The 13,694-nt window shown below is 36.1% G+C and overlaps 1 long non-coding RNA gene across 1 annotated transcript; it reads left to right on the top strand.

The window, feature by feature from the left end:
- Window positions 1-639: 639 nt before the first annotated feature.
- Window positions 640-3,027, top strand: LOC143225425 (uncharacterized). The gene is made up of 2 exons (XR_013013836.1): window positions 640-924; window positions 2,764-3,027. It is a non-coding gene; the product is annotated as an uncharacterized LOC143225425 (long non-coding RNA).
- The last annotated feature ends 10,667 nt before the right edge of the window (window positions 3,028-13,694 follow it).

The following is a 13,694-nucleotide window of genomic DNA, read 5'->3' on the forward strand; positions in this document are numbered from 1 at the left end:
TATGTTTCTGATGATATTTCTAAAACTTTGAACTTTATATTTGGTGAATTATTGTTATTTTTAGCGTAGTTTGAATAGTTTGCAAGAGTTACATAATAGCTCGCAATGGTATAGCTTGTTTAAAACATTCCAAAACGTTTCGTTTTCATATAGAATATAACCATATTGATCTTATTACGTGCACGTGCTACTGTATCTCTGAAGATCTAACATCATTCTATAATACTGAATGTCCGAGTAAATATTTTACTATTGATCTACCCTACATTATATCAAAGCGAAGTCTTGTGGGTCTGATTTTTCATGTGCAAATCGTACCTTCTGCTTGAAAGCACGCTGTCAGAGTTGCCATCTGGCGGTGTTCTTCGTAAAGTTTCTAGATGATATATGATGATAGTTTTTTAGAAGCCTGTTGTCTCTCGTTTAAAAAAAATTCAATTCTCTAGTTATTTCGAAGAAACGCTTTTTACATCATAAAATACATCAAATAATGGCAAATTTTTGTTTATTTGTTGATGTAATTCAAAATTAAGTTTCATTCGTGCCTCAATAGTTTAAAAAATTGAGGGTTAGCACTGACGAGCAGATGCGGTGACTATGACTAAGCACGCCCTCTACATTCCTGCACTCAATTACACAACCACCTTCAAACAGCTATCGGTCAGTTTCCTCTTTCTTTCTTTGTAAAGCTGACGACGACCGAAGAAAGTCGAAACGTTGTTCGCTCCTTTACGTAGATCTTTCTCTATCCATACCAGCCATTTTTACATATATATATATAGGTTTACTTGTTTTTCGTGTCGTGTCGGTGGTTTGAACAACTTTGGCAATTTTCTCGTCTGACATCACGTATCTTGGCTCAGCTGTAGCTTCCAGCGATGGGTTTGTCGCGGTTTCTTGCTCAATCGTGAGAGAATTGTTCAAGTAAGTGCCTGTGTAGTTTTGTTCTTGTGTCTTTTATCGGTAACTTTGTCGTTCGTCCAGGTAGAAAATATAGACTTTTATTCGATAATGATCGAGGGAACCTATTTTCAATCTTTCATTTTAGGAATCACGAAAAACACGTCTGTCTCCTATCACACTCTCACCAAAAGTTTCCTGAATGAGTGGATTTGATTGGTTTAGTTTGTTTTGAATTTCGCGCAAAGCTACACGAGGGTAATCTGCGTTAGCCATCCCTAACTTAGCAGTGTAAGACTAGAGGGAGAGCAGCTAGTCATTACCACCCACCGCTAACTCTTGGACTACTCTTTTAACAACACATAGTTAAATTTTGTCCACGTGGTAAAGTATTAAAAACAACAACACAATTTCGAAAAAACTCATCTCCGTTTAAAAAAAAGTAGAAAAAAGTACACATCGTACTTACCTGTACTACACCCCGAAATGTGGAGCATGACGGATGTTAAGTGTTTTTAATGATCCAAAGAAGTTAAACGTAATTATAACCAAGCAATTCTGACAAGGAAAAACTAATTTTCAAAATTAATTGAAATCTAAATAATTCACAGAGAAAAATACTTCAGACAGTGAATAAAGTAAGAGCTGTTGATATTTTTGTAATAATATCACGTGTATACATGTATACCGTGTTGCTTTTTACTAAAAAGCATGGCCGTGTGGTTAAGGTATTCGACTCGTAATCTGAGGGTCGCGGGTTCTAATCTCCGTGACATCAAACATGCTCGCCCTTTCAGATGTGGGGGCATTATAATGTGATGGTCAATCCTACTATTCATTGGTAAAAGAGTAGTCCAAGAGTTGATGACAAGCTGCCTTCCCTCTAGTCTTACACTGCGAAATTAGAAACGGCTAGCGCAGACAGCGCTCGTGTAGCCTTGCACAAAATTCAAAACAAACCAACCCAAACTTTACTAATGCCCCTCTCTAATTATACCCCCCCCCCCCGTATTTCTATAAAGCTTACCTTGAGTAACAGTAATATCAATCCAACACATATTCCACACACACAAAAGGAGGTGGCTCAGAAGTCAACGAACTTCAAGCACGAGTTTGATAAAAATAAAATTTATCGTTTCTTTTATCTTTCTAGGGTGAAGTAATGACTCATAAGTAAATCCCTACTGTTAAGTATATATTCGTCGTTTTTTTTAAATTGTGAATGATTTGTGTAAAATAAATATTTCAAAATTAGAACCAAGAAACGTAAGTTTTAAAATACAAATTATTTGAAAATTTATAAATTTTCTCCAAGTAAAGAAAGCTATTTTTTAAGTGTTAAATATTCCCATTTGAAATTACCTGTGATATTATGATACAGAAGTATATATTACGTATCGGCAGATGGCGTTCCAAATTTTTGTTTTGTATCTTCGATAGCAAATTTTCTTTTATGCCATCTTTCGATTTCTGTAACTGAATAAGTGTTTATTATAATTTGCTTATTTGTGTTGGCAAAATTAACTGTATCATATAAAATTTTATTTTTGATTTCGTGTATTTTCACCAAAAATAAAATTAAAAAATAATCTGTGACGTAGTCACTGTGGACCTCATTTTCATCTATTCAAAACTCCTCAGTATTATTCACGCCTAAATTAATTTAGGTTATTATATAGTGAATTACAAAAAGAGTTAAAAACCCTTATGAATATCGTACATGCATTACAATTATTCTAGGCTTAATTGTGTATCTTTGGTATATTGTATATAGTTCTATCGATTGTAAAGCGGTTGCAATATAAGTGTAATTTGCAAAACAATTACAAATGCATTCAGAAAGTGTGTGTATTTTTCTTACAGCAAAGCTAAATTGGGCTATTTACCGAGCTCACCGAGAGTAATGGAACCCTCCAATTTAGCGTTATAAAGCCGTAGACTTACCGTTGTACTGGCGAGGGCTTCAGAAAATGATTCTGTATCTTAGAGAAAACTGAAACCTAAATTTTCTCATTAGCCTAATCACGTAGTTAAGGATATCTGTATTCGATTCGGTCAGTGAATCCTGATCTATTATACAAAGTAGAATAAGAAACATATCACAAATAAAAAATAAATCACCATTTTTATACTTGCAGCAGTTCTTTACTAATAGACAAAATATGATTTATTCTGTGTTGAAAATAGTAACTCCTTTTGGAGATATGTTTTTATTCACGAATAGTGTTTTGAAATATTTCGGATCGTTGTGTATTTATATTAAGGTAATCGTTTCAACAACAGCTTGATAACCCATGAAGCTTACCATATTAAACATGACATTCTAGCAGTGTGTGATTAATTTTCACTGGAGAAAAAGGTGAGAGAAAGCCACTGAATTTTCTTAAGCAATGTTTTATTAGTTTTTACAATAATTGAACAGAAGAAATAAATACAACAATATCAACAACAACACTGTTGGATCACAGAGTCCAAATGAGAGACCAGAAGTCCCTGAGGTTGAAGAGTCAGCGGAAGAGGAAGAATGAGATAATAGTCAAAGACCCACCAGAGGTCACTGGGATGGAAAGAAGAAAAGATGTCCGCTGAGGGACGTGGAGTTCCGACTTGATTTGTCAGACCATTCACATCTATAGAAAACAAACAGACACAAAAAAATCAGAAAAATTAACAGATCCTTTGTATTCGGTCAAATGTTTAAATACTTTTTAAACGAAGCAAAAAATTGAATTTTTAATCATTTGCCAAATTTTATGTTATCTGTTGTTTCCAAAGCTGAGCATAAAAACTAATACATAACTAACCTCATCCTGTGCAGTGGATCGATTCCTTTTTTGGTAGAAAAGGTCACTGTGTCCGGGAACGTTCAGGTAGCCACTTCCATAGATGCCACCAACTTGGCCGTAAGCTGCGGACAGTTTTTCGTAAGCACCGTAGCCGTGGGCAGCAGACATACATAATGTAACTCATTAACGTGATTTGAACTATTATGCAAAATATCTTACAACTAAGGAACTTTCTGATTTGATAGTTGATGTTTTCAAGTAGTTATACAACGGGCCATGAGTTTTGTCAACCACGGGGAATCTAACCCCGATTTTTAGCAGTGTAAATCCGTAAGGTTACTGGTGATCCACGTCCACTGGAGGATTTGACACAGAGGCATTTTATTAAATACTTGATGAAAACCTTAATACTTTGCGTTCAAATGTACTAACTTTTTATGCGATACCTAGTATTAAAACACACAAAAAGCGAAGTAATAAACGCATCTTACTTTCCTTTATTTTTGCAGAAAATAAAAATATATGAAATAACAAATATTAAATTGCTTAGAAGAGCTATAATTATAATTAGGAACATTAATATTTCCTATTATGTGAATATTTTTAAAAAATCTTATTTCTGTTATCATAGTGTTTGTTTGCTTAAAGTATTAAGATTCACGATATGTTTTCAATATTGTTCCTTCTGGAGGGATCGCACCTCGAATTTTAATGTTAAAAGATTTCAAGAAGCTCATATAAGTTTAGGAAAATATAAATATTTCGTACATGAATGTTATGATTTCAAGGATTTTCTGCGAACCTTAACATCATGAAAGATACGATAGCTGATGAGAATCTAAACGATTTAATTAGTACGTTATACTGTTTTTATTTCTTCAAGTGCATCAAAAATAGACAGGAAATAATAAATACTGAAATCAAAAATACAATAAAAATGTAGATGGCAGTAAACCCTAGTCTCTTTCTATGAAGGTGTAGCAGTTCAGATAATGTTGAATAATCTAGCAGTAAAGATAATAAAGATTGTAAGTTTTACATAAATTGCATATTTGAATATATGTTACTCTCTAATTTTTCATCTTTTCATACCTAGTAATTGAGCTTCTCTTATTTGTGCATTTTTTTCGCATTCCTTCAAATTAGAACTTTAATAAGATTAAAGTAAGAGTGAAAATTACATTTAAAATCAATTTTTGTTATTCACATCTTCTGTGATGAATTCCAAAATAAATCAATTATGAGGTATGTGATTAAAACGTTGCACTTAAACAGAACTTTCGTCACCTTTCATAGGCTTAAGAAGCCTCAAAGCTTTGATACTAGTAGACAAAATTGTTGTATTTGTTCAAATAACACAACTACATCTGAGAACAAAAAATACAGTTTTAGTCATAAGACATGAAAATATCTTAAGGAATATAATTTTACTATAAAATTCTTGCCATGACCATATTACCTTTGGTCGAGAATACATGTTAGTGTCTTCAGTTAGGCGAGTCATAACTGACATGTAGAACAAATGTGTAATGTGACTACAGTGAGGCGACGGTTAGAACACGCCATTGGATGCATGTTAATGTTACCAAGTAATACTTAGAACATGCCACTGGATGTTTGTTTTGATGCCATCAGGAGGAAGTTCAAGTTTCTTAGAATGTTTTGTTGTCATTATGTACACATAGAACTGAAACATAGAGTAAGCTGACATTTTAACCAGCTATAACTGAAGCATAGAATAAGCTGACGTGGTAGACATCTATGACTGAAACATAAAGTAAGCTGACGAGGTAGACAACTATGATTGAAACACAGAGTAAGCTGACGTGGTAGACAGCTATAATTGAAACGTAGAGTAAGTTGACGTAAGAAACAGCTATAACTGAAACATTGAGTAAAAGCTGACGTGAGAAACAGCTATAACTGAAACATAGAGTAAGCTAATGTAGTAAACAGCTGTAACTGATACATAGAGTAAGCTGACGTGGTAAACAGCTATTACTGAAACATAGGGTAGGTTGACGTAAGAAACAGCTATAATTGAAACGTTGAGTAAGCTTATGTAATAAACAGCTATAACTGAAACTGAAAATAAGTTGGTGTTGCAGACAGCTATGACTAAGACATAGAGTAAGCTGATGTAGTAAACAGGTATGACTGAAATACAGAGTTAACTGACGTTTTAAACAACTGTAACTGAAACATAGAATAAGTTGATGTGGTAAACAGCTATGACTCAGACAGAGAGTAAGTAAGCTGACGTAATAAATAGCTGTAACTGAAACATAGAATAAGTTGATGTGGTAGACAGCTATGACAAGGGGCGTAGATTTTTTACACCCGATGGGGGGGGGATGATTTTTACAACCACTTATGTGGACTGTTCAATTTACAAATTGGTAATCTCTAATTATGTGAACCTGAAAGCTGTAAACATGCAGTCACAGAGTAATCTTGTTGCCACGATACTTCAAGGTTTCCATGTAGGTTTGTATAAGTGAGGTGTTGTGAAGAGTTTTGAAAATGTTAATAGAATAAAGACAAATGTGTCACAAATTAACTGCCACATGAATTTATTCCTGCACACTGCACAGTATAAAAGATGGCCATTATACTTGACAAGGTTACTAATAACTTTCATTGCATGAATTACGTTTTCAAATATTAATAAAATTAGTAATTACCCTTGATAAGTTTATACCTACTGAAAAACTGTTCATGTTGTTTGATAAAAATAATTAAAATGTCTTTGCGAACTCTTGAAAATTATACATCAATACAATGTGTCACATAATTATTCATACTTTTCATTGAAGTAAGATTCATTTAGTCTTCTAGTCTACATGTTCCCAAACGTAGACCTCCTTTATGATGATCTGTTTATGAATTCTTTCTTAAGCTCTTCTATATTTATCTTGTCGATCTCATCTTTGTGAGTGTAGCAAACTGCCACATGGTTGAGACGGCACTGAGACATAGTTGACCTTAACTACGTCTTCAACAGTCTTAATGCAGAAAAGCTGCGTTTACATTCGCAGCTGGATACTGAACATACAAGCAAAATTTTCATGAGATTTGTTTGTTTGTTTTGGAATTTCGCACAAAGCTATTCGAGGGCTATCTGTGCTAGCCGTCCCTAATTTAGCAGTGTAAGACTAGAGGGAAGGCAGCTAGTCATCACCACCCACCGTCAACTCTTGGGCTACTCTTTTACCAACGAATAGTGGGATTGACCGTCACATTATAACGCCCCCACGGCTGGGAGGGCGAGCATGTGTGGCGCGACTCGGGCGCGAACCCGCGACCCTCAGATTACGAAGCGCACGCCTTAACGCGCTAGGCCATGCCAGGCCATTTTCATGAGAAGAAACACTTCACTAAACATCTGCTGGCTTGTTTCATGCATTTTACAGAAAGCATCCTTCGCATCTTTCAGAGATACTGCTTTTATTGTTCCTTTGAACATGGGCAACTGAAATTCGAGCCATTGTGCAGAGATTTCTGGATAGAAGTTTATAACCGAGTTGTCAATCTTTCCAGATGTGATCATGTTCTCAAGCTAATGGATGCTGAGCCATCAACAATCCTAAAACTGTCTTTTCTTTATCAAATCTGTCCAACAGACCTTGTGCTTTCATTGCTACATCTGATTTTTCATTTGCTAATTCAGACAAATAATCAACAATGTCACTGTAGTAATCATTAGCACATGTAATTGCAGATAGGCGGCACAACCAGCGTGTTGAACACAGAGGGCGGGTGTGTTTAACTGGACCATTGTGGTTGTCTGGCAATACAATATTTTCAAAGATTGTCTTGTATTTGCCTGACCTCTGAAGCCAAACATTTAGTTCATGTACCCACTAGGTAGAATCTCGAACACATTCACAAGCTTCAACTACATGTTGCATTATTAAATTAGCCTTGTGTGCTCCGCAGTGAAAACAAAGCTGACAGTTGCTTCTCTTTTATTTTTGCCTGGCATCCACTGTACGCACCACTCATGTTAGCGGCTCCATCATAAGTTTGTGCTCTTAATCCTGACAGTGGTTAATTGAGTCTAGTCAGCACATCAAGTATTCATCAGTTGTATTGGAAACACTGTACAAACCAAGAAATGTCTCATGGACGTCAAGATTCTCATCGCACACATGTTGCTTCCTGTTCGGCACCTGTAACATCTTGAGTGCCATCAACCATTAATGCAAAGATTTTACTTTGCTGCACTTATTGTGCTATGTTCCTCAGTATTTGATGGCTGAACATCTCCATTATTTCATTCTGAGCCTGGGGTGATGTGAATGTGGTTTTCTTTGACAAGTAGGCCGTCAACTCAGGATTTTCCTCTTCCAGGAGCTTCGTTAACTGCAGGAAGTTTTCCTTGCATTCTTCCTACTGATTCTTTTTGCCATTATGTAGCTGGTGGACAGTCACTGGAGTTAGATCAAGTGAACCTTCTGGAGATATAGCGAATCTGTGCTGAGAGGAGGATTGGTGTTCGTTAAATTTCTGTTTTGCCTTTTTTCCAATTGCAAAAACCGGTGGATATGAAGGTATACTCCACTGGCCTCTCCAATTTCCCTGTAAAAAAGGCCTCTATTTTCCGCCTTGGCACAATGAAAGCATATGACTTTTTGAGTCTGATTGTCGAAATGCAGCCATGGGAACTCATCAAACCACTTGCCCTGGAAGTTGATATTTTGAGATTTTGCTTTCTGTTGTGGTATTAGTTGTGCGTCTGGATGATATGGCTTTCCACACTGTATCTGTGGAGTGTCAGATTTTTCATTACTGCACAAACTTGTTTCACAACTATCTGGTGGTTCATGATGTGCAATAGTTGCACAAGCATTTTCAGACTCGTCCTCTGATGAACATGGTATTTCCTCTGTATGGCAAGTTTCTATTCCTTTGCTTGAGGTTGTTGAATTATCTGCATCTGCATTGTCACTTGTAGTACTTGTAACTGGCTTGCAGAACTGTCTAATAACGGAAGGTTTCAGACGCTTACTTGTCATAATTGGAATGTGTTTCCCAGATGACTCAACAGGCTAAAATACAGTCTTTATTGAAAAACTCTAACGTACAACGAACGAAGATAGAACAAAATGGAAGTAGGACTGAACTGTACAATGCATTTAAGTCGAACGCGCGAATCTCACAGTGGCTACCGAGCCGACTGACCGCCTGGACATCGCTGGGACAATAATGCGTGCTAGTTACAACATAAGTAATTGCAAGTTTCTCGAAAATACTTAAACAATCACAAATATATTATATTCCTGTTAAAGCTCATCAAAAGGCAAACATGTTGTGATATAATGTCTATAAGCACGTCTATTAAATAAAAACACCTAAACAAAAAATAGCAATACAATTCGAGTAGAGGCTTCAGGTCGTTGAAATAACTCCTTTTGTGTTTTAATTATACAAGAAAATACAATATTCTTACTATCTATAATAAGATAATATATTGTTCTTTTACCACAAAGCACCAGCACTTTATTAGAGGGCAGTGATGATCTGAAATTTCATGGATTAATGAAGGCCACAAACACAGGTCTTATGAGCCCTATTGTAAAATCGAGGCTCAGACTAAAGGAAGCGGAGGGGTGATGTAGGGCGCGTCTGGATCCGAGCGGCCCGAACCTGTCGTTAACTGTGCACAGAACGTACAATATGGTCAGCGCTTCGGCAGCTAAGGAGAGTAAGGCGTTCGACAATAAAACCGGCTAGACATGCATAAGAACAAATGGCGTAGGAAAACCGCACAATATACATATAAGATTGATGCAGCTACAAGCTACAAATGGCCTGCCAGATCTAGATCACAGGAGTTTACGCTTGGGAGTAATATTTTCGAATTTCATGCTATGTTCAATCTGTTGTGATAAAAATTTTACTTAACCTTACACTACGTACAAGACATAGGTAGATTCTGTGATAGTGCTTGCAAGCCTTGCATGTATACTTAGACCTACTGATCGATACTTACGAACTATCGCTTGGATCGAAAAGCTTAGAAGCACGCCGATATTAAAGATGTACATTTCGGCTACTGAAAAAGTCTACATCTAGTCCTAATTATTTAATTCGATTGGTAAGAACACGAGAATCACAAGAACAAACACACAATTCGTAGGCCTGTGATGCAATAAAACAATTCAACAAATCAAACTGTAGGGGGGATGACTGTATGCACCATACCCCCCACCTAAAATGAAGGGGGTGTATCCTCCATCTCTCCAGGATCTACGTCCCTGGCTATGACTAAGACATAGAGTAAGCTGACGTACAGTTACGACAGAAAGTGTTCGTACCCCTGCGCCGTGTGTAATTTTCTCCTCATAACTTAAAAAGTATCACGATTAGGATGATGAAAACAGAGTATATTATAAATATTATACTAACACATATCTACATCAATTTTTATGTAAATTAAGTGACAAACAATTATTTTGACCTCCTTTGTTTACAGACTGCTACATATGCTAAATTTTTAGGATTAACTTATTATTATTAACATGGATACAGCATACAAACAATATCCTGATTAGAATCTGGAAAAGAGCAAATTATTCAAGAAGTCTTTCAGGCAAAAATCAAGGAATATCATCTGATAATATAATAAAAATGTACAAAATATACATTAGACCTATAATAGAATACGCATCTCCTGCCTGGATAAACATAATACAAAAACAATTACAGAAACTACAAAAAATACAAAATTCAATCTTAACTTCAGCCTATAAAGTAGCACATCATCCATATTTGTGTACAAGTATGCAAACATAGAGACAATATCTGAAAGACTCTTGCATAATGCACTAAATTATTTTAATAAGAATTGGCATAAAAATGACTTAATGTGTGATCTCGTAAGTACCTCTCTCCTGTAAATATACTCTTTAAAAAAAACGCAAAAGGGATATTTTTTTATTTTAAAGAGAAATATATGTAATAACGTTACAAGCTCAAAGTATGTGATGTTACACGTGTTAAGGCACTGATTGTCTGACCAAAATGACTATAAAAGTTGTGCACTTTGAAAACGGAGGAAAACGTCGGATCTTTCGCCAAAACGCATTGGTGTCCAATAAATTTGTTTGAGAGATCTGCATATTCTGCAAGTGCAACATGTGCAAAATCCCTATAAAAATGACGGGTTCTCGGTTTCCATAGCTCAGTGTTAAGCCACCGACACGCAATACAGTTACGCCAAGACTGACTGAAGTACAACGCAACAACGCCATTGGTCGTTTGGAATCTCAATCAGATGTTGCCATAGCTGTGAATGTCCGCCCAAGCACCATCACAAGGCTTATGGAATCGTCACCAACAACATGGATCAACTCGTGACCGTCTGCGATCTGGCAAACCTCGTGTGACCACGCCCGCACAAGATCGCTACATCCGGTTACGTCACCTTTGGGATAGGACCACCACTGCGACGTATACTGCCTCAACCATACCAGGGCTGCGTAGGATTTCCGATCAGACCGTACGCAACATGACAACGCCCGTCCTCACACAGCCCTACTCACCACTGTCTTCTTGAGACACCACAACATCAACGTTCTTCCCTGGTCCTCCAGATCACCAGATTTAAACCCCATCGAACATCTTTGGGACGAGTTGGACCGACGTCTGCGACGGCGACAACCTCAACCACAGACTCTACCTCAGCTTGCAGCAGCTTTGCAGGCTGAGTGGACAGCCATTCCACAGGATGTGATTCGTCATCTCATCGCTTCCATGGGCAGGAGATGTCAAGCAGTTATTGATGCTCATGGGGGCATACTCGTTATTGAGGTTGAGTGACATTAAACTTCACCTTGTGAGCGTGGACGTCGCCTTTGTAGACTTTGGATGTTCAGCAGAGAATGTGCAAAGTTTCACACATGTCATACAGAACTACCCGGAATAAACTTGTTATCAATTTGTCCCAAATTTTGCCGTTTGCGTTTCTTTTTTTGAAGAGTATATATATTTAAGAAATATAAATCAAGCTGGCCACCACGCACCAGACGCTTAAAGTTTTATTTTATTTTATTATTTTTACATTATTTTTATACTTTTTTCCTTTTCTTTCCTTTATTTTATTTTTATTATTATTTTAATTTTTCCGATAAATATATTTGTGAAAAAGGAAATATATATATATAAGTGAAAAAAGAATAAAAATATTGAAAAAATAAAAATGGAATAGAAGTACAAAAAATTAAAAAATGGATAAAGAAAAAATGGGCAAATCAAGATAATACACGGACATTGCCCTGAAAAGGGCCGGAGTTCTGTGGAATATTCTGGCTCAAAATCTACAACAAATTCTTACTTGTAGCCGACATGAAAGTTAAGAATGGAGGAAGAGGTTTTGTGCACCTGGCCCTCCTGGGTATTCAAAAATTAAACATATCCAAATACCCACAAAGATTTTTTTTGTTTGTTTGTTTTGAATTTCGCACAAAGCTACTCGAGGGCTATCTGTCCCTAATTTAGCAGTGTAAGACTAGAGGGAAGGCAGCTAGTCATCACCACCCACCGCCAACTCTTGGGCTACTCTTTTACCAACGAATAGTGGGATTGACCGTCACATTATAACGCCCCCAAGACTGGGAGGGCGAGCATGTTTTGGCGCGACTCGGGCGCGAACCCACGACCCTCAGATTACGAAGCGCACGCCTTAACGCGCTAGGCAATGCCAGGCCCCCCACAAAGAAGAAGCGAAACAAGAAACTTTATAACCAACGTTGGAAAAATATTTTACCAGAAAAAAAGGTTTCAAAATTTTAATTTCGACAAGTTGCTCAGTGTATTCTGTGTTAAAACCATGATAAATATATGTTATGTCCTTCTGGTGGATCAGCTGTAAATCTGAAGGGTTATATAGCCCAAAATCTGGTTTTCGATTAATATGATGGACACAGCACAGATAACAATTGGGTTATTTGGTATAATATAGATTTTTCTTGGCGAACTAATAATGAAATAGTTCGTTATTATTGGTCGTTTACTCTCTGAGTTTCAAGGGGAGGGGTTACAAAGTGTTATGAAAATTACCGAAACACGATGTAGTTTTGAGGGACGCACTAACCGAATCTAGTATCAGTGTTTCTTCTATCCACCCCTCTCCCCCAGATTCTGTGTACATCAAGTTTGAAACTGTGTTTATATTCTCACTCAGAAGCTATTGAAACGAAACATACCTTACGTGCACAGATACCAATGCCATGGTTTGATACCCAAAATATTTAGTTTTTTGCATACTAACCCTACTTACGGTTAAATATAAAATAATTAGAAATTATAGGGAGGCTTAATTGACACATTAGAGTCTCTGTGAATCATGAAAGGTCCTCAACCCCACGCATATTTTGTGCTAGTTACATCTAACGTAGGTGTGAGTTTACTTTAAAAATGAAGAATAAATTTCTTAAGCTTAAAAGAAGGTGTTTAGTTATTGTACAATTATATGAGAATACAAAGTATCTTCAAAAAAGTTGTGACTGTATTATTCAATCACAGAAAGATGCTCGTTCTTTCAAAAAACCCTTGGATTATTATTATTCAGTTAAAGACATATTCAAACTGTTTTAAAAAAAGATGTGACTTTTTAATTGTAGAAATATTCAAAATGTTGTAGTGTATTTAAGAGCAAATCTAACATGCACGAATGTTAACTTCCGAAACTTCTATTTAAGTGGTAAGGCGTCATCTATCGTGTATTTGAATTATAAACCAGGAAATATGTTTGAAAATGTGCTTAAAAGCTATTATAGTATCTTGCCATTTCTGTTTTGTTTTGTTTTTAAATAAATGTCAATGTAATATTCAAATTTTTTCTTACAGATTGGTCAAATATCATACAGAAGGTCCAGTTGAAGAGATTGATCTTCAACAAACACTAGCAGCATGAAAATAGAGGAATAAAACCTATATTAACTTGTGTTTAACAGTATATTAAAACTGTTTTATTGACTTATATTTTAATAAAAAATAGTCTAT

The sequence above is a fragment of the Tachypleus tridentatus genome, chromosome 9, assembly GCF_004210375.1.
Source record: "Tachypleus tridentatus isolate NWPU-2018 chromosome 9, ASM421037v1, whole genome shotgun sequence".
In the NCBI taxonomy this organism is placed as follows: Eukaryota; Metazoa; Arthropoda; class Merostomata; order Xiphosura; family Limulidae; genus Tachypleus; species Tachypleus tridentatus.